Consider the following 24,162-nt stretch of genomic DNA (forward strand, 5'->3'; position numbering starts at 1 on the left):
TAGATTGTACTTGTGTGTGTTTTTGCCCATTGTTGTATTTATTCCCAACCATCTGGCTACTCACTGTTTTTGATAGTTCACTGAGTGCACATTTCTAAACATATGGCATATTTTACAATAGTAAATATTTTATTAAAAAATTTTTTTTAATGTTTTTATTTCTTTTTGAGAGAGAGAGAGAGGAAGAAGAAACGGAGTACTAGCGGGGGATGGGCAGAGAAAGAGGGAGACACAGAACCCGAAGCAGGCTCCAGGCTCTGAGCTGTCAGCACAGAGCCTGATGCGGGGCTTGAACTCATGAACCGAACCAAAGTCAGATGCTTAACTTACTGAGCCACCGAGGTGCCTCTACAATACTAAAGATTTTAAACGATATATTTACAATGGATCAAAAAGTACCAAATTTCTAGGATTAAATATAATAAAACATGTTCACATTCTCTATGCAGAGATACCATGCAATTTTGATTATATTGTCTAATTATTGCACCTCTGCCAAAAACTTTTAATTTTCCTATGTTGAGCTTGTGTTATGTCACCTTCTAAATTTTTATATTTAGCTTCTTGGTTTTCTTTTTCTTTTTCTTTTCTTTTTTTTCAATATATGAAGTTTATTGTCAAATTGGTTTCCATACAACACCCAGTGCTCATCCCAAAAGGTGCCCTCCTGGATACCCATCACCCACCCTCCCCTCCCTCCCACCCCCCATCAACCCTCAGTTTGTTCTCAGTTTTTAAGAGTCTCTTATGCTTTGGCTCTCTTCCACTCTAATCTCTCTTTTTTTTTTTTTCTTCTTGGTTTTTTTGTAAGGGAGTGAGCAAATAACCAGAAACAGTTATTTCTGTTGTTTCTTTTTATTGTTTTTTATTCATTATTATTATTATTATTATTTTTACTTCTGTTCCTTTCTGACATGGAACACCACAGCATTGTTGAGTAAAAGTCATTCATATTTTCTTCCTGACATTAACAGAAAGTGTTTGTTATATTTCTTTCACTAAGTGATATTTATTGCAGTTTTCTAGTAGATAAACTTTCTCAAGTTATAGGAATTTTCTCCTTTTTCTTTAGTTTTTCCCTCAAACTCCAAGGAATTTGTGTTCAAGTCTTCCAAGTTTTTTCCCTTCTTTTTTTATTGAAATAAAATTAACATAGTGCTATATTAGTTTCAGGTGTGTAATATAGTGATTCAACAGTTCTGTACATTATCCAATGCTCATCAAGATAGGTGTACTCTTAATCCCTTTTATCTGTTTCACCCATCCTCCCACCCCCAGCCACCAGTTTGTTCTTTGTATTGAAGAGTCTGTCTCTTTCATTTGTCTTTTTTCTTTGTTTATCTGTTTTATTTCTTAAATTCCACATGTGGGTGAAATCATATGGTATTTGTCTTTCTCTGACTGACTTATTTCACTTAGCACTATACCCTCTAAGTCTATCTATTTTGTTGCAAATGGAATAATCTCATTCTTTTTTATGGCTAGTGGCATCCTATCATATATATATATATATATATATATATATATATATATACATACACACACACATATATATATATATGTAACATATATACTTGTATATACATGTACCACATGTATATATATGTAACATATATACTTGTATATACATGTACCACATCCATTCACCTACGGATGGACACTTGGGCTGTTTCCATGTCTTGGCTATTGTAAATAATGCTGCAATAAATATAGGGGTGCATATATCTTTTTGGATTCATGTTTTCATTTTTTTTGGGTAAAGATTCAGTACTGGAATTCCTGGATCATAGGTAATTCTATTTTTAATTTTTTGAGGAACCTCCATACTGTTTCCACAGTGGCTGTACCAATTTGCATTCCTACTAACAATGTGTGAGGGTTCCTTCTTCTCCACATCCTTGCCAACATTTGTTGTTTTGTTTTTGATTTTAGCCATTTTGACTCGTGTGAGGTGATATCTCATTATAGTGTTGATTTACATTTTCCTGATGATGAGTGATGTTAAGCATCTTTTCACATGTCTGTTGGACATCTGTATGTCTTTGGAGAAAAATCTGTTCATATTTTTCATTGGATTTTTTTTTTTTTGGTGTTGAGTTGTATTAAATTCTTTATACATTTTGGATATCAACCCCTTATTGAATGTATCATTTGCAAATAACTTCTCCCATTTGGTAGGTTACCTTCTCATTTTGTTGATGGTTTCCTTTACTGTGCAAAAGCTTTTCATTTTAATGTAGTCCCAATAGTTTATTTTTGTTTTCATTTACCTTGTTTCAGGAGACATATCTGGAAAAATGTTGCTGTGACCAATGTCAGAGAAATTACTTGCCTGTGCTCTCCTCTAGGCTACTTATGGTTTCAAGTCTCACAGTTAGGTTTTTAATCCATTTTGAGGTAACTTTTGTGTATGTTTAAGAAAACGGTCCAGGGGCGCCTGGGTGGCGCAGTCGGTTAAGCGTCCGACTTCAGCCAGGTCACGATCTCGCGGTCCGTGAGTTCCAGCCCCGCGTCGGGCTCTGGGCTGATGGCTCAGAGCCTGGAGCCTGTTTCCGATTCTGTGTCTCCCTCTCTCTCTGCCCCTCCCCCGTTCATGCTCTGTCTCTCTCTGTCCCAAAAATAAATAATAAATAAAAAAAAAAAAAAAGAAAATGGTCCAGTTTCATTCCTTTTCTTGTACCTGTCTAGTTTTCCCAGCAGCATTTGTTGAAAAAACTGTCTTTTTCCCATTGCATATTCTTGCCTCCTTTGTCATAGAGTAATTGGCCATATAATCATGGGTTTATTTCTGAGCTCTCTATTCTGTTCCATTGACCTATGTGTCTGTTTTTGTGCCAGTACCATTCTGTTTTAATTACAACTTTGTCATGTATCTTGAAAACTGGGATTGTGATACCTCCAGTTTTGTCCTTTTTTTCAAGATAGCTTTGGCTTTTAGGGGTCTTTTATGGTTCTAATACAGATTTTAGGATTGTTTGTTCTAGCTCTGTGAAAATGCTGTTAGTATTTTGATAGTGATTGAATAAAATCTGTAGATTGCTTTGGGTAGTACCGACATTTTAGCAGTATTTGTTCTCCCAGTCCATGAGCATGGTATATCTTTCCATTTGTGTCATCTTCAGTATCCTTCATCAGTGTTTTATAGTTTTCAGAGTACAGGTGTTTCACTTCCTTGATTAAGCTTGTTTCTAGATATTTTATTTTTGTGTGCAATTTTTGTAAGTGGGATTGTTTTCTTAATTTCTCTTTCTGCTACTTTATTATTCATGTACAGAATGCAACATATTTCTGTATGTTGATTTCATATTCTGTGAACTTACTGAATTCATTTATCAGTTCTATAGTTTTTTTTTGGTGGAATATTTAGGGTTTTCTCTATGTAGTATCATGTCATGATAAAATTTTCCTTTTTCCTTACCAATCTGGATGCATTTTGTTTCTTGTTCTTGTCTGATTGCTGTGGCTAAGACTTCCAGTACTGTGTTGGAAAACAGTGGTATGAGTATAAATCTTTATCTCATTCCTGACCTTAGAGAAAAAGCTCTGTTTTTCACCATTAAGGATGATATTAGCTGTGGGTTTCTCATATATGGTTTTTATTATGTTGAGGTTTATTTCCTCTAAGCCTACTTTGTTGAAAGTTTTTATCTTGAAAGAATATTGAATTTCATCAGATGATTTATCTGCATCTATTAAGATAACCATATGGTTTTTATCCTTTTCTTGTTGATGTGAGGTGTCATGTTTGTTGGTCTGCACATAAATCCCACTTCATTGTAGTGAATGATTTTTTAATGTATTTTTGAATTCAGTTTGCTAATATTTTGTTGAGAATTTTTGTACCTATGTTCATTAGAGATATTGGCCTGTAATTCTTTTTTTGTAGTATCTTTATCTGGTTTTGGCATCAGGATAATGTTGACCTCATAGAATGAATTTGGATGTTTTCCTTCCTCTCTTTTTTTGAATAGTTTGAGAAGAATAGCTATTAACTCTTCTTTACCTTCTTGGTAGAATTCACCTGTGAAGCTGTCTGTTCTTGGACTTTTGTTTGTTGTGAGTTTTTTGATAATTGATTCAATTTCATTGCTAGTACTTGGTGTGTTCAAATTGTCTTTTTCTTTGTGATTCAGTTTTTGGAGGTTATATGTTTTTAGGAATGTATTCATTTCTTCTAAGTCATCCAGTTTGCTGGGTTATAATTTTTCATAATCTCTGATAATCCTTTGTATTTCTGTGATGTTCGTTGTTAATACTGCTCTTTGATTTGTGATTTTGAGTCCTCTCCTTTTTTTTTTAAGTCTGTTTATTTATTTTTGAGAGAGAACTTGAACAGAGGGGAAGGGCAGAGAGAGTGGGAGACAAGAGAACTTCCCAAGCAGGCTCTGTGCCATCAGCATGGAGCTTGATGAGAGGCTCAAACATATGAATTGTGAGATCATGACCTTGCCGTTTACTTAATTGACCGAGTCACCCAGATGCCCCTTTCTTTTTTTTTTTGATGAGTGTGGCTTAAGGCTTATTAGTTTTATCTTTTCAAAGAACAAGCTCCTGGCTTCGTTGATTTGTTCTTTTTTTTTTTAATTTCTATTTCATTTGTGTTTTAATCTTTGTTATTTCATTCTTTCTCCTGTTTTTGGGTTTTGCTTCTTCTCTTTCTAGCTTTAGGTATAAGGATTGGTTTTTTATTTGAGACTTTTCTTCTTGAGGTAGGCCTGTATTGTTATAACCTTCCTCTTAGAACAACTTGCTGCATCCTAAAGATTTCACACCATTGTCTTTTTATGTTCATTTATCTCCATGTATTTTTATTTTTTTAATTTTATTTATTTTTTTAAATGTTTTCTTTATTTTTGAGAGAGAGGTGGGGGAGGGGCAGAGAGAGACACACACAGAATCCGAAGCAGGCTCCCTACTCAGCGCTGTCAGCACAGAGCCTGATGCAGGGCTTGAACTCATGAACTGCAAGATCATGACCTGAGCCAAAGTCAGATGCTGAACCGACTGAGCCACCCAGGGGCCCCTCCATGTATTTTTAAAATTTCCTCTTTGATTTCTTCATTTATCAGTTGGTTTTTTAAAAATTTTATTTTAAAATCTATTTTTTCTTCCACATTTTAATGTAAATATCAGTTAACATACAGTATAATAGTTTTAGGCATAGAATTTAGTGATTCAACACTTGAATACAACACCTGGTGCTCATCACGAGTGCCCTCCTTAATTCCCATTACCTATTTAACCCATAACCCTGTCTACCTCTTCTCTGGTAACAGTTTGTTCTGTATAGTTACGAGTCTGTTTGTTGGTTTTCCTGTCTTTCCACCTCTGCCACCATGTTTTGTTTTTGTTTTTGTTTTTGTCTTGTTTCTTAAATTCCACATATGAGTGAAATCATATGGTATTTGTCTTTCTCTGACTTATTTCACTTAGCTTAATACATTCTAGCTCCATCCATGTCATTGCAAATGGCGAGATTTCATTCTTTTTGATGGCTGAGTAATAATATTCCATTGTACGTATATACCACATCTCTCCTTTATTCATCAAATATTGATGGACATTTGGACTCTTTCCATAATTTAGTGATTGTTGATAATGCTGCTGTACACATCAGGGTGCATGTATTCTTTCAAAATAGTATTTTTGTATCTTTGATCCATTGATTGTTTTGTATCTTTGACCCATTGATGTTGATAGCATGTTCTTTAACCTCCATGTGTTTGTGTTCTCTCCAGATTTTTCCATGCAGTTGATTTCTAGTTCATACCATTGTGGTTGGAAATTATGCATGAAAAGATTTCAATCTTTTTAAATTTGCTGAGACTGGTTTTTTTTTTGCCAGTATGTGATCTATTCTGGAGAATGTTCCATGTGTACTTGAATGTGTATTCTGCTGTTTTTGGGTGGATGGAATGTTCTGAATATATCTGTTAGCTCCATCTAGTACAATGTGTAATTCAAAACCATTGTTTCCTTGTTGATTTTCTGTTTGGATGATCTATCCACTGATATAGGTGAGGTGTTAAATTCCCCTACTATTATTGTATTACTACCTGTTTCTTTATGTTTGTTAACAGCTGCTTTATATGTTTAGGTGCTCTCATATTGAATGCACAAATATTTACAATTGTTATATCTTGTTTGCTTGTTCTCTTATGATTATGTAATGTCCTTCTTTGGCTCTTGACAGTGTTTGTTTTAAAGTCTCTTTTGTCTGATATGAGTTTTGCTACCCCACGTTTTGTTTTCACTTCCATTTGCATGATAAATGTTTTATCATCCCTTCACTTTCAATCTCCATGTATCTTTAGGTCTGAAATTAGGCTGTTGTAGACAGTACATGAATGGGTCTTGTTTTTTATTAAGTCACCCTATGTCTTTTGATTGGAGCATTTAACCCATTTATATTCAAAATAATTGTTAGGTATTACTTATTGCCATTTTGTCACTTGTTTTATCGTTGTTTTTGTACTTTTTCTCTGCCCCTTTTTTCTCTTGCTCTCTTGTGGTTTGATGGCTTTTTTAAGTGACATACTTGGGTTCCTTTTTATTTTTTGCAGGTTTTTTGATTTGTGGTCACCATTAGGTTTACATATAATATCTTGTGCATATAGCAGTCTATATTAGGATGATGGTCACTTATGATTGAACCCATTCTAAAAGTGCTCTAAAAGAGAGAATTTTTACTCTCCCCCTACCATGTTTTAGGTATATGGTGTCATACTTTATGTTCTTTTATTTTGTGAATCCCATGACTGATTTTTACAGATGTACTTGATTGTACTCTTTTTGTGCTTTAACTTCCATATGGGATTTATAAGTGATTAATCTACTACCTTTTATGTTCATGTGTACCTGTGAATTTTTTTCCTTACTTCTGCATATGGTACTTTCTTTCCACTCAAAGAATCCCCCCTTTAACATTTCTTATAAGGCTGGTTTAGTGGTGATGAATTCTTTTAAGTTTTGTTGGTCTGGGAACCTCTTTGTCTTGCCTTTTATTTTCAATGATAGCCTAGCTGGATAGAGTATTCTTGGTTGCAGGTTTTTTCCTTTTAGCACTTTGACAGTATCTTGCCACTCCCTTCTGGCCTGCAAAACTCTGCTGAAAGATCAGTGTATAGCCTTATGGGGTTTCCCTTGTATGTAACTGTTTTCTTTTGCTGCTTTTAAAATTCTTTATGATGACTTCTTGCCATTTTAATTACTATGTGTTGTGTGGTGTAGACCTCCTTGGGTTGATTTTTTTGGGTTTCTCTGTGCTTTCTGGATCTGGATGTCTGTTTCTTTTTCCAGTTTAGGGAAGTTTTGAGCTATTATTACTTCAAATAAATTTTCTGCTCCCTTTTCTCTTTCTTCTTCATCTGGGATCCCTGTAATGCAAATGTTATCATGCTTGATGGTGTTGCAGAGTTCCCTTAACCTATTCTCATTTATTATTGTTCTTTTTTCTTTTTCCTGTTTAGCTTGGTTGCTTTCCATTATTCTGTCTTCCAGCTTGCTGATATGATCTGCTTCCTTTACTCTACCATTTATTACCTGCAGTGTATTGTAAATTTCAGCTATTGAGTTCTTCAACTCTGGTTGGTTCTCTTTCATATTTTCTGTCTCTTTGTTGAAGGTCTTACTGAGATCCTCCACTCTTAAGTCCAGTGAGTACATTTATGACCATTACTTTAAATTCTCTATCAGGTGTATTGCTCATCTCTGTTTTATTTAGCTGTTTTGCTGTGATTTTGTTCTATTCTTTCATTTAAGACATATTTGTCTATCTCCTCGTTTCTTTTTTTTTTTAAATTTTTTTTAACGTTTATTTATTTTTGAGACAGACAGAGACAGAGCATGAACAGGGGAGGGGCAGAGAGAGGGGGAGACACAGAATCCGAAACAGGCTCCAGGCTCTGAGTTGTCAGCACAGAGCCCGACGCGGGGCTTGAACTCACGGACCGTGAGATCATGACCTGAGCCGAAGTCGGACGCTTAACCTACCAAGCCACCCAGGCGCCCCGCTCCTCCTTGTTTCTTCTAATTCACTGTTTCTTTTTCTATGTGTTAGGGAAGTCAGCTACATTCTGTTGCTCTTGAAAGTAGTGGCCTTAATAAAAAAGAGATCCTACAGTGTCAACAGTGCAGTGTTCCCCTGTTCACCAGAACCTGGCACTTAGTCATGTTTCCTGTGTGTGTTGTGTGTACCTTACTGTTGAGCTGATGTATGTTTGCCTTTAGTCCAGTTATCTGCAATTGTTCTCTTTGATCACTGTAAGCAGAGTTTACTCCTTGTGTTATTAGTGGGCCAGTCTGGGGCTGCCTTGGGCTTGAGTTGAGTCAGACCAGGCATTTGCCAGAGCTGAGGTAGAACCAAAATGCAGTGTGTTGTTCCTGTGTCATCCTCCTGTGAAGCTTTTGTTGGTGGGTGTGGCCTGTAGTGAGACCAGATGTCTACCCCCAGCCCACTACTGGGTCCACAGCTGGAGAGGTGTGTGTGGTTATCTTCCCCTCTTGCCGGGGTCGGAATCACTTTGGTGTTGTGCTAGCTCCTTCTTGGGGCTGCTTGCACACTGCCATGTTGGTAGCACTGCTTTGGATGGACTCCTGCCAAGGGCACATTGGAGGAGATGGATCCACAGGAGAACACAGGGGCAGATCACAAGGTACCAACAGGGCCTGCCTGTTCTGCCACAAGAGGCGATCTGCAGCCACCCGGGAAAACTCCCACTGATGCTGGATTGCAGGGGTGAGTCCACAGAAGAGTGTGGGCGCAGGGCATGCTGTTAGCAAGCTAGGCGTAGGGTTTTCATGCTGGGCTGTTTCTGGCAGATGTCTGTGTATCTAAGCTGGGAGGTGGGAGAGGGAATGGCATCTCCCAGCTCTTTTGTCTTAGAGAATTCTCCCAAAGATCTCTACCCCTTCAGCACATACTCTGAGTTTAGTAAACAAATTTCCCTCCTGTATACCCCAGGCATTTTTCAAACTGCTGCTTGTCTGTTGTATCTCAAAAGGGCTGTTTGTTGTGCTGCCTCTTTAAAGGCAGGGACTCCCTTTCCTGTCACCCTTTGGCTCTCCCTGAGCTGAGCCTGCTGATTTTTAAAGTTCCAGGTGTTAACACCACTGATTGAGGGAGCTCACAGAGTTAGGCCTTTCTGGTTTTTAAAGCCAAATATGGAGATTCATCTTCCCAGTGTAGTTCCCCATGCCTGGGTACCCGGTGTGGGGTCTGTTCTTTTCCCCTCTCCCATTGGTGAGTTTGGCTCCTGTGTTTCCACCCTTCTTACCCTCTTTGATGTGGCCTTTTTTATACATTTAGCTGTGGAGAGTCTGTTCTGCCAGTCTTTGGGTCCTTTTCTGGGTTATTTATACTGATGTAGGTGTTACCTAGATGTATCCATGGGACAAGGTGAGCCTAGGATCTTTCTACTTTGCCATTTTCCCTGGAAGTTTAAGAATGGTTTTGTATTTTTTTTTTAAGCTGGGAGAACATCTAAAGAAGAATAAAACTATACGAAATTTGGCTTTCATTGTCGTAAAGTTTTATTGGAATATAGCCATACTCATTCATTTACATGTCTATGGCTGTTTTCACCCTACAATGGAAGAATTGAGCAGTTGTGAGAGAGATGAATGGACTACAAAGTGTAAAACATTTATTTTCTAGTCTTTTACAGAAAATGTTAGATAATGTATGTTTTAGACCATCAAGACGATCACATGTTTATTCTCTTTTACCCTAATAAAGTGTCAAGTTAGGATGCTTTCAGCCACAAGTAACAGAAAGTATGACCCAAACCTGCTTAAGGAATATGAACATTTATTATCACATGTAGACAATCTCCAGGGACGGTATAATCATTCTTCATGTCTGATTTTCTTGGCTTTGCATCCTACATTGTTTGTGTTTGTTCTTAAATGTCCTTCCCCTGTCCAGATGGATTCTTTGAAATACAAATCGAATTATTTGTAGAGATTGGTTCTAGGGGTTTTGTATATTTATGCTTTAGCAAATGGAGTTTAAAAACATGTTGATCTGATATCTAATTACACAGTCATGTAGGTAGACACTATTAGTGCCTTGTGTAATAGTCATGTCCCAGGCATCAGTGACATACACACCGAGATCTTTGAAAATGTCCTCATGGTACGATATTGAATGTAACCACGGAAGTTTCCAAACCTGACTGTGTGTATGTGCATCTTCCTGTTTTCTGTCTTAAAGATCACTTTAGTGGCTGGGCTTCTTAGGAATAGTAGTGTAATAGCTTCTCGGGCATTCATGGCCCTGCAAATGAAAATGTCAATGGGGAAGGGCCTGAAGTGTTGGCCACGTGTGATGACGATGGCTGTGCTTTTGTCATCTGATATCCCATCAGTTTCCTGAGGAATATATCCCAGAGTAGAGCTGAAGGGTGACAAAAGAGTACCTATATTTTTTGCCACTGAATCTGAATGTGTCTTTCTGCACCCAAGAATAAATGCTTCTCAAAAATTCCAGTTCCAGGAAGATGAAAAAAGTTTATAAAAAAATAAAATTTTAACTTGAAGGCAATGATTATTCTATCATTTAAAATAGTCATCCATCTAGATTATTTCTTACTGGAACATCCTACGCTTTGGGGTAGATTATCTGTTCGTATGTGTGAAATATCAATCAAAATGTAAAGTTTTCATTGGAATTCATAAGGAGAAACACCATTTCTTGTGAAAATGGGAATAAAACGTTTTAAATTAAAAGGCTCAAACCTAGAAAGTGAAATGAAGTTGAAAATAAGACAATCAAAGTGAGAGAATAGAGATCTCATTAATAGTACTTTAATATCAGCCTGAATTTCTAAAATAATATAACATAATTACATACTTTTTTACAAGTTTGGATAAGTGTTCGATCCAGTGATGCAAGGTAGAGTCTCCCAGGAGATAAATGAATGTTCCTTTCAAAGAGCCATTTATCTCCATTGTATTTAACTGAATCTGGTTACAAAATGTAATCCACCTTCCTTCTGAAGTATAACCACCAGGGACAGGAGTCTTCATTCTGACTTGGCATTATCCTTTTAATTTTTCACTCTAATAACAGAGACACTTGTGGTAAGTGATTTTATTGGCGTAAGTTAAATATCTAATCTTTCTCTGTCCTTCACTTTTTGATTTCTTTCTCATACTCCTGTTTCCTAATTCCTTCCTCCTACTATTCTTTGATCACCAGCTTTGTTTTAGCCATTTCTATGCATTTCTTTGAGATTTTGAGTCATCTTGACTCCTCCTTGTTCGTTTTCTCCCAAATCTGGCTGTTAGCTAAGTTTTGAAGTTTTGCCATCACTGCAGACTCTTCAGTGACTTAGGCTTTTGTCTCTAACCTGAATATTAGTGATCTGACAGTTGGTGTCCTTGCACCAAATTACTTACCTTTGTTCCATTAGTGAAGCAGTTGTCTTATTTTTTCTATGAAATTTTTATAAGAATATTTTTTTTGTTAAAAAATAGCTTAAAATATAGTATGTCCGCATTTTAAAAAGTCCAAACACTATGAAATACGTAGCTTGAATGGATATATTTAGATAGGATTTCACAAAAACTAACATACAGCAGACAGTGCAAACCAATATTCTGAGATTTTCCAGCAAGTTACATTAGATTTAAAGGCTCTGTTGGCACATAGTCTGCTTTCCAAGGCATTGCAGGCAGCAATGCACCGAAAGTTTTGCTATGGCATAATGAAAATCCTCAGATGTTTTACGTGTCTTGTTTCCTTTTCACTCAGTACATGCCCCCCTCCCCCACCACTGAGTTCATGCCTTGTATTTTAGGTTTGTTACAAAGCATTTCTATACTGATATCATATTCTGTATTATCTAGAAAGCAAATAATAATGACTTAAGCCTATACATTTATTTATCCCCCACAAAACAGTCCTAACTGAGCAAGCCAGGGCTGATATGACATTACATGCTTTCAAGGACACTTTCTGTCTTGTTCTGCTACTTTTTTTTTTTTTTTTGAGAAGGTATGGTAATCTTAACTTTTTAATTTTTTATAGCTATATTGAGATATACTTGGCATACAAATTACTGCATGTATTTAATGTATACAGTTGAATGAGTTTGAACATATGCATGCACCCATGATACCACCGTCACAATGGAGGTGCTATTCTTATGACTTCAGTCTCATCGTCTAACATGGATCTTTCATCTCTCAGCATTATATCGAGAGTTCAGCCGGTAGGAAGCAGAGGTCAAGGTGTTTTACTTTTGAAGGCATGACCCAGAAGTTTCCCATATCACTTCCACTCATAATCCAGTCAAAAGTCTAGTTATGGTTACCACCAGCTTCAAGGAAGACAGCCTGTAGTTGGGTGATCACGGGCCTAGCTACAATTGCAGTGTTTTATTACCACAGAGGGAAGTGAGAATGGGTCCTGGAAGACCACACCCAGTCTTTGCTTTACTCTGCATGCTTAGCACCCCCAGAGGCCTTGCAGTCTCTGGCTGTCTGTCTCCACAGAATATTCATAAGCATGGTTGTACTGTGTAACCTACAAAGTGGAAAAATGGTGCTAGTGGAAGAATTGGAAAATTCTGAACTAGCTATTCCAGGATTACCTGAAAGAATTGTTAAGTCATAGTGATTAGGCTTGCTCATGAGAGTTTCCATAATCCTATAATTATATCAAAACTTCAGTGTGACATGTTTGGGGTTCTATGAGGTTTGATAGCATTGCGCCTGGATGACTGACGATCATAACCCTGGAATCTTAATAATCCTAATGTACTGGCATACTTTGGTAGGAAGATAGCCTTTGTGCTTATTATTGTAAACCATATCTTGTACAATATATATGTGTCAGAGTATTCATTTTGCCATGTATCAAACTAAGTGCTTTGAAAGACTATCTCAAATATATAACAAATTTTTTAATTAAAATTAAAATTTTTTTTCATTTTATTTATTTTAGAGAAAGTACAAGCAGGAGAGGGACAGAAAGGGAGATAGATTCCTAAGAAGATTCCATGCTCAGGGTAGACCTGTCGTGGGGCTCTGTCCCACCACCCTGGGATCATGACGTGAGCCAAAATCAAGAGTCAGATGCTCAACTGACTCTTGAAGGTCCAATGAGGTCCTAGGTGCCCCTACGACAAATTTTCTTATGATTAGTCTTAATGTTTACTTTACTTAACATTATCAATATACTGTTAAGCCTACTCCAGAATTATTAAGATTCCATTAGACTTGTTGATTAAAGATTATGGCAGGGAGACTAGCATCCCCCCCTCTGCTAAGATATCTGCATTCTAATTCCTGGGACCTGTGAATGTGTTACCTTCCATGGCAAAAGGGAGTTTCCAAATGTGATGAAAGGTATGGATTTTGGGATGAGAGATAATCCTGGATGATCTAGGTGGGACCAACCTAAATCTCATTAGTCTTCAAAAGTGGGAGAGGGAGGGCAGAAGAGTGGATCAGAAAGCTGTTATGGGGGACTTGGCCTACTGTTGTAGCTCTGGAAAATGGAGGAAGGGGGCTGTGCGGAACAAGGGCACCTCTAGAAGCTGGAAAAGGTGAGGAAGCTGATTCTGCCCTACAGCCTCCAGAAAGGAATGCTGCCCTGCTCAACTTTTATTTTAGCTCAGTGAGACAGATATTTGACTACTGAACTACAGAACTGCAAGATGATATATTTGTATTATTTTAAGCCATTATGACACCTTTTCAACGTCAAATCATCCCGTCCAACAACAAAATGTATATAAATAGAAGAAAAAAACACCCTTATTTTATATCCCTTAGTAACATTAAAACATTTTTTCTGTAGGTCATACACATTTTGTTAAATTTGTGAAATGGCCTTTTAAAGCACAAAGTGGATTGTATCACTTTCTTCCTTAGTTGATTTTTGTAGCTTTCAAAAGCCTTCTGAATGAACCCTCAAATTCTCAGCATAGTATATGAGAACCTCCATGATTTAGTTTCTTTTTTCTAGTCTCTTCCTTTGCTGTATTTCCTCAAATATTTCCACTCCATTGGCCTATCGATACCAAATTAAACTTGAATTATTTCTAACAATAAATTTTTTTAGTAATTTCCCATGCAGTATTTACCCTTTATCTCATGTAATATGCATAAAAAATTAAAAATTACTCAAATCTAAATTATACCCTAGATTATTATTTGCTAAGCCTGGCAATCTTACTCATGATCCTTATGAGTTTTCTCTTTTGCCTCATTCTTTGTCTACAGATATCCTTCAGGGCTAAGTCAAATATAAACTTTAACATAAGCCCTCTACCTTTTACTTTCTTTATAGAATTGCTACATTGAATGTCTTTCCGACTGCAACCTTGCTGAACATTTATTTTTCTCCATTTGCCCATAATGCCTCATATCTATTAGAACCTTGATAAACATTTGCAGAATACATGAATAAATATTAGGCAATAAATCATTAGTTGAAATAAATCTCAAAATGAATGTTATTGGTAAACTCAGATAAGCTTTAAAGGAAGTTATTTTAAAGCCTAGTATAAACATTATTCTAAGTAACATGGCTTTACAGTTGCCACTAAAACCCATTTAATAAAATGGAAACTCCATATAAAATTGCTAAGTGCATAAACTAAAGGTTAGGAAGTTATGCCAACAGAGAATTCGGCCAACGAAACCAAAATGTTCCAACTCTGAAGCCGTGGGTAACCATCAAAGACATTTGCACAGTGCCCCAGACAGAATCACCAACTCTAGGAGATGCACTACCATGTTTAAATATGAATGTAGAATATTGATACTTTCCCCTTTAGGAAAAATGGCTATGAAATCTGCTATAAAACGAGTTGGAAATAATTTCTTTGAACTGATTTCTCTCTTTAAAATACAAGGTGATTGATACCGCAGACACCTGCTAGGACTTGAGCTCCAGGAAATCCATGATTACTAGGACTGGTACTGATCACCATCCCCCTGTGTAAGAATGACTCTTGGAAGATCCAGGACAAGTACCACCTACCATAGGACAGAGCAAACTTACTGTTACACTGGGAGATGTCAATGACTTTAGGAGGTTTCATCATTTCACCTGCCACATTGGACCTTCAAAAAATAAGATCATAAATTGGCCTGTCTGTCCACACAATACAGGTAATACAACTCTTTTGCTTGTGAGTAAGAAATAACTTAAAATTTTCTACAACTGACAACTATTATTGTTGTGAATTTTGCATATATTGGGCATTGTATGTGGATTAGCATTTTGGAAAACTCTCTCCCTTTCTGAGAGCACGTCAAGTCCAAGGCCACTCTGCTCATCTGCCACATGCAATCAGTGTGTCCTCGAAATTTGTGATTCAAAATATTTACCTGATATGCAAGTTGTCTTCTCTCGTTTACACATCATTTTTTGAAGTTCATGTAATATTTTTCTTGGATTAATGTGGGTCTCCAATTAACCAAGCTGTCTCAGTTTTACCCTACCTAAATTTTTCAACGCAACTTCCAGAGCACCCTTTCTAGTTGCAAATGTAACTATTCATTACTCTTTAAAATCCCAACCGCTTCCTTGAGGAGTTCAGGCTCTTTAGCATGGTCTGCAGACCTTTTGTCACAGGGTTGCTGCTTATTTCTTTATACATGTTTCTTGCTGTGCTTACCTCCCATTTTTTCCTAGAAATTTGCCTTCTGACAATTGTAAACCTTATCAAGGAAGGTAATGCATTTTTCTGATCTGCTATTTCCCTATTATCTATCAAAGTGGCTGGCAGAAAGTGGTGTTTGGTCTGATGCATGAATCAATGTACATTGTATTTCTTTCCTCCAGCTGATGAAAGACTACCTTCCTGCTTCAGAGCTCTTATCCTCCCTTTGACTCACTGTTTTAAACCTGTGTACATGTGTATGTAAGTGATAGCAAGCAGAAAGGGGATAAAGGGGGAACGGGGATCCAGGTGCTAGGTACAATGGATAGAAGCGGTACTTAATTTTCTGCTGTGGATGACTCCTTAGGTTCAAGTCAGAAAAAGGAAGAGATCACATTTTCATCCATTACTGTGACTTTAGGCCTCAGGATGGTTAGTGGGTAGGAAAAGATTTGGTGAGGTGCACCATCAGAGATAAAAGGGAAAGACCAGAAACCCAACTGAACTTTTACTTCTTTCAGAGACTACAGATCAACACCTGGAAAAGTACGTAAGACCTGAAATGTGTGTTGTTTTTCCATGTTTGCTATCCATACTTTACTTCCTCTCAGCATATTTTTTGAAAGTGTAAGGGAGGAAGACTGCAAACTTGACTTTGAAAACCACCAAGAAAGGTGTTGAGAAGCTAACATTACAGTCTATCATCAACCTTAGGAAAAGTGAATCCTCAGGAATGAAAAGAGGAAATGGACTGAGCCCTTGAAACTTATAGGAAGTTATGAAAGGAGCAAAGGAGTCTGGAACTGACAGGTTTTCTCAGGGCTTGGACCGTAAGTTCAAGGATTTGTGGTGGTACCTAGTTACCCTTCGCAAAGGGGCTTATGAAGAGACCCTGATACTTCATTCTAAGCAATGAAATTTTCCAGCTTAATAGAGATCCAGGAGGCCAGGAAGTGAGCATCTGTTTGTGAGTAAGGGAAGAAAGGCATGACCTTGATGCAGCTCTGATAGGAGAAATATGCTTTCAACCCAGTTTGTGGAGGACTGTTTGGGGGATTTTAAGAATCACTACATCGCAACCTGGGGAGTATGGACTCCTTCAGCCTGAGCAGTACATGCTGAGGAATATCTGATCTTTTTTTTTTTTTTTAATTTTTTTTTCAACGTTTATTTATTTTTGGGACAGAGAGAGACAGAGCATGAACGGGGGAGGGGCAGAGAGAGAGGGAGACACAGAATCGGAAACAGGCTCCAGGCTCCGAGCCATCAGCCCAGAGCCTGACGCGGGGCTCGAACTCACAAACCGCGAGATCGTGACCTGGCTGAAGTCGGACGCTTAACCGACTGTGCCACCCAGGCGCCCCGAGGAATATCTGATCTTGAGATCAAATGGAGATGACCAGTAGAAGTTGGATTTTTGGAAAGGTTACTTAGGATGCAGTATAGACAACCGATTAGGGAGGGTAAATTTGGTGGGAGGGAAGCTGTGACAAGTAATCTAGATGAGATGATGATGATCTGAACTCAGCAGTACTAGGCTTGGAGAGAAGTGGATAAATGCAAAAGATATTTAAGAGGTAGAATTTACACACTTTGATATAGGGGATGAACGTACATGGACGTTCCATACTTCATCAAAGAATCCTTTTTTTTGGCATAACATTTTAAACACATATCAGAATACCTTTACACTGAACGTATTTTGTAAGACCTAGGTCTGTGGTAAAGGATGTGTGTTTTCACGGGAAAGTACAGGTACATATAATACCGAGTTCCACTTTGGGCAGGAACATTTTGGTGAGAATGCCAACCTAGGGAGTGGAAATCATAAAAAGGGGTCTCCTAAACACTCCACATATCGAGTAGGACAGCTATCGGAAAGTGTTGTGTTCAATATTAATTGAATGTAGCTCTGCCCACAGAACTTCCCGGGTATCTAAAAGTATATTGATGTGTACAAAAAGGCTTTTTTCCTTCACAGCAAGATAAGACATTTCTCAATTCCTGGTGGCCCTGTGAGTCAGAGCCTCACAGTGTGTGTCCTGAGGTTTCAGGTAGTAGAAGGCTTCTTGGTCTTGGGTATACAAGTACTCCCACAGCTCATACGTGAGTTTGGGGTCAGGCCAAATTCAATGAAGACATGAGTAGTTCCATTAACAAATTTACCATTGAAAATAACCCTGTCGTAGCCTTGGCTCTTTGCCCTCCAGAATACTCCTTCACTGGGGTGGATGATCAGGAGAGATGGAGACCTGGCCTTCCCAGAACAGACTGAAGCTGACAAGGTAGGTGCTGTTGTTGAAGTCTGCCTCCATTCGTGTCGTGCCTGCTTTTTGAGATGGGGAGCACATCCCAGATCCCAGCCCTCAGGGAATCACCACCAATTTCCTTCCTGCATCCCAAAGGGCCCCTCACCTCCGTTAGGATGTCTAACTGCCCCCCCCCCCCCCCCGCGGAGAACGGTGCTGTGCTGTGCGCAGCACTAGGGGTGGTGTTCATGCAGGTGAAAGATCTGGGTGGGGTCAGCGGGTCTGGTTTCTCTATGATTCCCTTTATTCTTTGCTCAGTCTCTGTTGGTGACTTTAACGGGATCAGTGATAGTTCAGGGTATAAGGATTTCATTGAAGTGTTCCATTGATAGAATGAGATCAGTAAGTTTAGACCAGACCCAAGCTGACATTACCAGGTATGTGACATAATGAAATGAACCTCTTCAAGTCATTTTAGTTATGAATTGTATTGTTTATTTGCCTATTATCATCAGTATTATTTAAACTGATAATTTTGAAAGATGTGTAAATATCCTAAAAATTTATTTTCAACTTTATTGATATACAATGTTACATTTCTGCCAGGTATATGACATAGCGATTTGCCATTTCTGTACATTACAAAATGTTCACCACAGTCAATGTAACCATGTGTCACTATACAAAGTTGTTATACTATTATTTATAAATGGAAGATGGTACTTCTTAATCCCCTTTATGTGTTATGCTTATTCCTACCCTGCTCTCTCCTCAGGCAACCAATAGTCCTGAGTCGATTTCTGTTTTTCTTTATTTGTTTATATTTTAGATTCCACATATAAATGAAATCATAGGTATTTGCCTTAATTCACTTAGCATAATATCCTCTAGTTCCATCCATGTTGATGCAAATGGCAATATTCCATTCTTTTTCATGGCTGAGTAATCTTCTATTTTGTATGTACCTTGTATCTTCTTTATCCATTCTTCAATTGATGGACACTTAGCCATATCTTGGCTCATCTAAGTAATGTTTCAGTAAACATAAGGGTGCATATGTCTTTCTGAATGAGGGTTTTCATTTTCTACAGGTAAATACCCAGAAGTACAGTTACTGGATGGCTTGTCTATGTTTTTTTAAAGCTTATTTGAGAGAGAGGGTACAAATGGTGGCAGAGGCAAGACAGCTCCACAGTGACACCCGTGAGCCTGATGCCGTGCCCACACCCATAAATTGCGAGATCATGACCTATGCCGAGTCAGATGCTCAACCGACTGAGCCCCTCAGGTGACCCAAGGTATTACTATTTTTAACCTTCAAGGAATCTTCCCATTGTTTTTGCCTACAGGATGCATTTATATTCCCACCAATAGTGCACTAGAGTTCCTTTTTCTCCACATATTTGCTAACACTTGTTATTTCTTGTCTCGGTGACATTCTGACAGCTGTGAGGTGATAGCTCATTGTGCTTTTGATTTGCATTTCTCCAATGATGAGTGACGTTGAGCATCTTTTCATGTGTCTGATGGTTATGTGTATGACTTATTTGAAAAATGACTATTCAGGGCCCCTGCCCATTTTTTAAATAAGGTTAGTATTATTTTTGGTGTTGAGTTGTGTGAGTTCTTTATATATTTTGAATATTAATACCTTATTGGATATATCATTTGCTAATACTGTCTCCCATTGAATAGGTTGCCTTTTCTTTTTGTTGAAAATTCCCATCACTGGGCAAAATCTTCTGGTTTGACATAGTTCCAGTAGTTCATTTTTGCTGTGTTTCCCTTACCTGAGGAGATGTCCATAAAATGTTGCTAAGGCTAGGGTCCAGGTTATTCTTTAAGTGTTTTATGGTTTCAGATCTTCAATTTTGAGTTTATGGTGTAAGAAAGTGGTCCAGTTTTTGCAACACTATTTATTGAAGAGACTATGTTTTCTCCTTTGTATATTCTTGCCTCTTCTGTCATATATTAATTGACCATAAATGTGTAGATTCTTGGAATCTCTACCCTGTTCCCTTGATATGTGTTGATATTTTTGACTACTGTAGCTTTGTAGTATATATTTAAATCTGGGATTCTGAGATCTCTCGTATTGTTCTTTTTCAAAATTGCTTTTGCAATTTGGGGACTTTTGTAATTCCATGAGTATTTTAGGATTGTATGTTCTAGTTCTGTGGGAAAAGAAACTGTTGGTATTTTGATCAGGATTGCATGGAATCTGTAGATTGCTTTGGGTAGAATGCACAGTTTAACAATATTCTTCCAATCCATGAGCATGGTTTCCTTCCTCTGGGTCTTATAGTTTTCAAGTATAGGTCTTCCACCAACTTGGTTATATTTTTTCCTAGGTTTTTTATTCTTTTTAATGCAATTTTAAGTGGGATTATATTCTTAATTTTGTATCCTGAATTTTAATGAATTCATTAGTTTTAACAGTGTGTTGAAATCTTTAGGGTTTCCATATATGGTATCATGTCATCTAGAAATAGTAACAGTTTTGCATCTTCCTTACCAATTTTAGATAACTTTATTTCTTAGTCTTCTCCAATTGCTGCAGCTAGTACTTCTAGTAGTATGTTGAATACAAGAGATGAAGCTGGACATCCTTATCTTGTTCCTGATCTTAGAAGAAAGGCTTTAGTTTTTCATCACTGAGTATGATGTTGGCTGAGGATGTGTCATGTACTGCCTTTCTTATGTTGAGGTATATTCCCTCTACACATACTTTGAGAGTTTTTATCATAAATGAATGCTGAATTTTATCAAGTGCTTTATATGGTTTTGGGAGAAGAATTCAGTGACTGATCTCTTCCATATGATACCTAGTGCTCATCCTGAAAAGTGCCCATGGTAATGCCTGCCACCCATTTAACCCACCCTCCTTTCCAGCAACTTCTCTATATTTAAGAGTCTTATGGTTTGCCTCCCTGTTTTTATCTTATTCTTACTACCCTTCCCCCATGTTCATCTGTGGAGTTTCTCAAATTCCACATATGAGTGAAATCATATGATAATCTTTCTCTGACTTATTTTGCTTAGCATAATACCCTCCAGTTCCATCCACGTTGTTGTAAATGGCAAGACTTCTTTTTCATCATTTGTCATTGTGTGTGTGTGAGATATATATGTGTATATACGTATATTACATCTTCTTAATCACTTGATGGACATTTGGGCTCTTACCATAATTTGGATAGTGCTGCTATGAACATTGGCATGAGTGTGCCCCTTCAAATCAGTATTTTGTATCCTTTGGATGAATGCCTAGTAGTGCAATTGCTGGGAACAACACTAAAAGGCAACCAATGGAATTGGAGAAGATATTTGCAAATGCTACATTGGATAAAGGGTTAGTAACCAAAATCTATAAAGATCCTACCAAACTCAACACCCCCAAAGCCCAAATAATCCAGTTAAGTGATGGGCAGAAGACATGAATGGACATTTCCAGATGGCAAACAGACCTATAAAACATGCTTAATATCACTCATCATCAGAGAAATACAAATCAAAACCAATTCTGACCACCTCACACTGGTCAGAATGGCTAAAATTAACAACTCAGGGAACAGTAGAGAAAGGGGAACCCTTGTGCACTATTGATGGGAATGCAAACTGGTGCAGCCACTCTGGAAAACAGTCTGAAGTTTCCTCAAAAAATTAAAGTGACCTCTTTTAATGTCTGTGACTCATTTAGCCCATCCTTCCCCCACCTCCCCTCCAGCAACCCTCAGTTTATTCTGTATATTTAAAAGACTCTTATGGTGTGCCTCTCTCTCTGTTATTATTTTTCCTTCCCTTCCCGTATGTTCATCTGTTGTTTTTAAATTCCACAAATGAGTGAAATCATCTGTTATTTGTCTTTCTCTGCCTGACTTATTTTGCTTAGCATAATACTTTCTAGTTCCATCCACATTGTTGCAAATGGTAAGAGTTCATTTTTTTTATCCCCAGTTTCTTTTTTCAAATAATGAACTCTGTTTTAAAGTATTTCATTGTTTTTTTGCTTTTATTAATTTTGGGTGTGTTTTTAGTTTTTCTGACTCCATTAAGTGTTGCTTCTGATGGCTCTATTGTCATATATGTCCCTCTAGGAACTGCTTTTGTGTCTCAAAGATTTTTGACCATGATATTTCCAGTTTTATTTGTGTCCTCATGTTTAAGTTCCTTCTTGTTTTCTCCATTAATTAACCCATTGGTTGTTTAGTAGTATGTTGTTTCACATCCATGTTTTCTAGTTTTATTTTTGTAATTGATTTCTAGTTTCATACCATTGTGTTTGCAAAAGATCAATCTTTTTGAATTTATTTAAATTTGTGTTCTTACATGTGATGTATCCTGGAGAGTGTTTCATGTGCATATAAAGAACGTGTGTTCTGCTATTTGTGGATGGCATGTTATGTGTATATTTTAAGTTCATTTGGTCTAATGTATCATTTCAAGCCACTCTTTCTTATTGACTGTCTGTGTGGATGATCTTTCTATTGCTGTAAGTGGGGTGTTCAAGTTCCCTACTATCAGTGTATTATTGTCAATTTCTCCCCTATGTCTGTTAATATTTTTTTTATATATTCAGGTGCGCCTATGGTAAGTGCACAGATATTTATAGTTGTTGTATCCTCTTGCTTATCACTTATTATTCATTGCCCTTGTATATTGCTATAGTCTTTTTCTTAGTTTATTATGTCTGATATAAGTATAGCCACACTGGCTTTCCCCCCCCTGCTTCTATTTGCATGGAATATCATGTGTCTTTAGGTCTGAAGTGGGTCAACAACATATGGGTGGATCTTTTGTTTTCTTTTTGAAATCCATTCAGTCTATTTTGATTGGAACATTCAGTCCATTTAATTTAAGGTAATTATTTAATATATATGTGCTTGTTCCCATGTTGTTAATTTTATTTTCCTTTTTTCTTCTCTTTCTTCCCTTGTGATTCCTTTCTTTTATAGTTTGATTTGTGGTTACCATGATGTTCATATATAACATCCTATGCATATAGCACTTCATGTAAAGGTGACTGTTGCTTAAGTTTGAACACATTCTAAAAGAATTATGTTTTTACTCCCTCTTCCATGTATATGAAATATTTCCTATCTTTTTTGTATCTCTTAACTGTATATGAAATTGATATTAGTATTTTTGTAAATTTTTGGTCTGCTTTTTCTCTATTGGCTCTTTTTTCCTTTTAAAGAAGTCTAATATGTCTTAGATGGCCATTTTAGTGGTGATACACTCTAACTTTTGTTCATCTGGAAACTTCTTTATGTCTCCTTCAATTCTGAATGCTAACCTTCCTGGTTTCAGTATACTTGGTTGTAGGTTTTTTCCTTTCAGTACTTCAAATATACCATACCACTGCATTCTGGCCTGCAAAGTTTCTGTTCAAGAATCAACTTAAAGCTTAAAATGGGTGTTCTTGCAAGTAAGCAATTGCTTTTCTTTTGCTCCTTTAAAAATTCTCTTTAATTTTTATGTCAAAATTAGTATCTGTCCTGATGTGGGCCTTTTTGGGTTCACACTGGAGCTCTCTGTCAATCCTGGAGCTTGATGTCTGTTTCATTCCCCAGTGTAGGGAAATTTTCAGTGATTATGTCTTTAAGTTTTCTATGTGAATGGCATTATCCTTGATGTTGTTCTAGAGGTTTCTTCTTTTCGATCACTGATCTGTCCTGCATCTTGTTATCTGCTATTGATTCTCTGTACTCTATTTTTCATTTCAGTTGTTGTACTTTACAGCTCTGATTGGTTATATTTTCTGCTTCCTTGCTGAAGTTTTCAAGCTGCTCATCCACTCTTCTCTCAAGTGTGGTCATCTTCATGACTATTGCTTTGAACTCTTGATCAGGTAGGTCATTTATCTCCATATTGTTAATTCTTTTTCTGAAGTTGTGTTGTTCTTTCATTTGGAACATACTCATCTTTTTCCTCATTTTGTCTGACTCTGTTTGTCTCTATGTATTAGGTCAGCTACGTCTCCTGGTCTTAAAGTTACTGGCCCTATATAGAAGAAATCTTGGGGTTTCCTTTAGTAGAACCAGATGTTCCAGTGGTGTCTCCTATGTTTTCAGCTGGGTGAAAGTCCTGGGTACAACTTGCCACGGGTTTGGTGGTAAGCAGGGCTGCCTCCTTCTCTCACTAGGGCAAGACTTGCTTTGGAGTGGTGCTGGTTCTGGACCGGGTTGACCACAAGGCATGGCAGGGTAATAGTCGCTATACAGGAACACCTGCAATGATAAGTCCACAGGATAGATGTCGAATGACCAACTGGCACCTACCTGTGTCAGGCC

At 37.3% G+C, this 24,162-nt stretch overlaps 1 pseudogene; it reads right to left on the reverse strand.

Annotated features, from left to right (window-relative positions):
- Positions 1-9,994: 9,994 nt before the first annotated feature.
- LOC124505862 (NXPE family member 1-like) lies at positions 9,995-23,739 on the reverse strand (annotated as a pseudogene).
- Between the last annotated feature and the right edge of the window lie 423 nt (positions 23,740-24,162).

The sequence above is a fragment of the Lynx rufus genome, unplaced genomic scaffold (assembly GCF_022079265.1).
Source record: "Lynx rufus isolate CCGP_SWC_20201006 ecotype Redwood Valley unplaced genomic scaffold, mLynRuf1.p SCAF_9, whole genome shotgun sequence".
Taxonomy (NCBI): domain Eukaryota; kingdom Metazoa; phylum Chordata; class Mammalia; order Carnivora; family Felidae; genus Lynx; species Lynx rufus.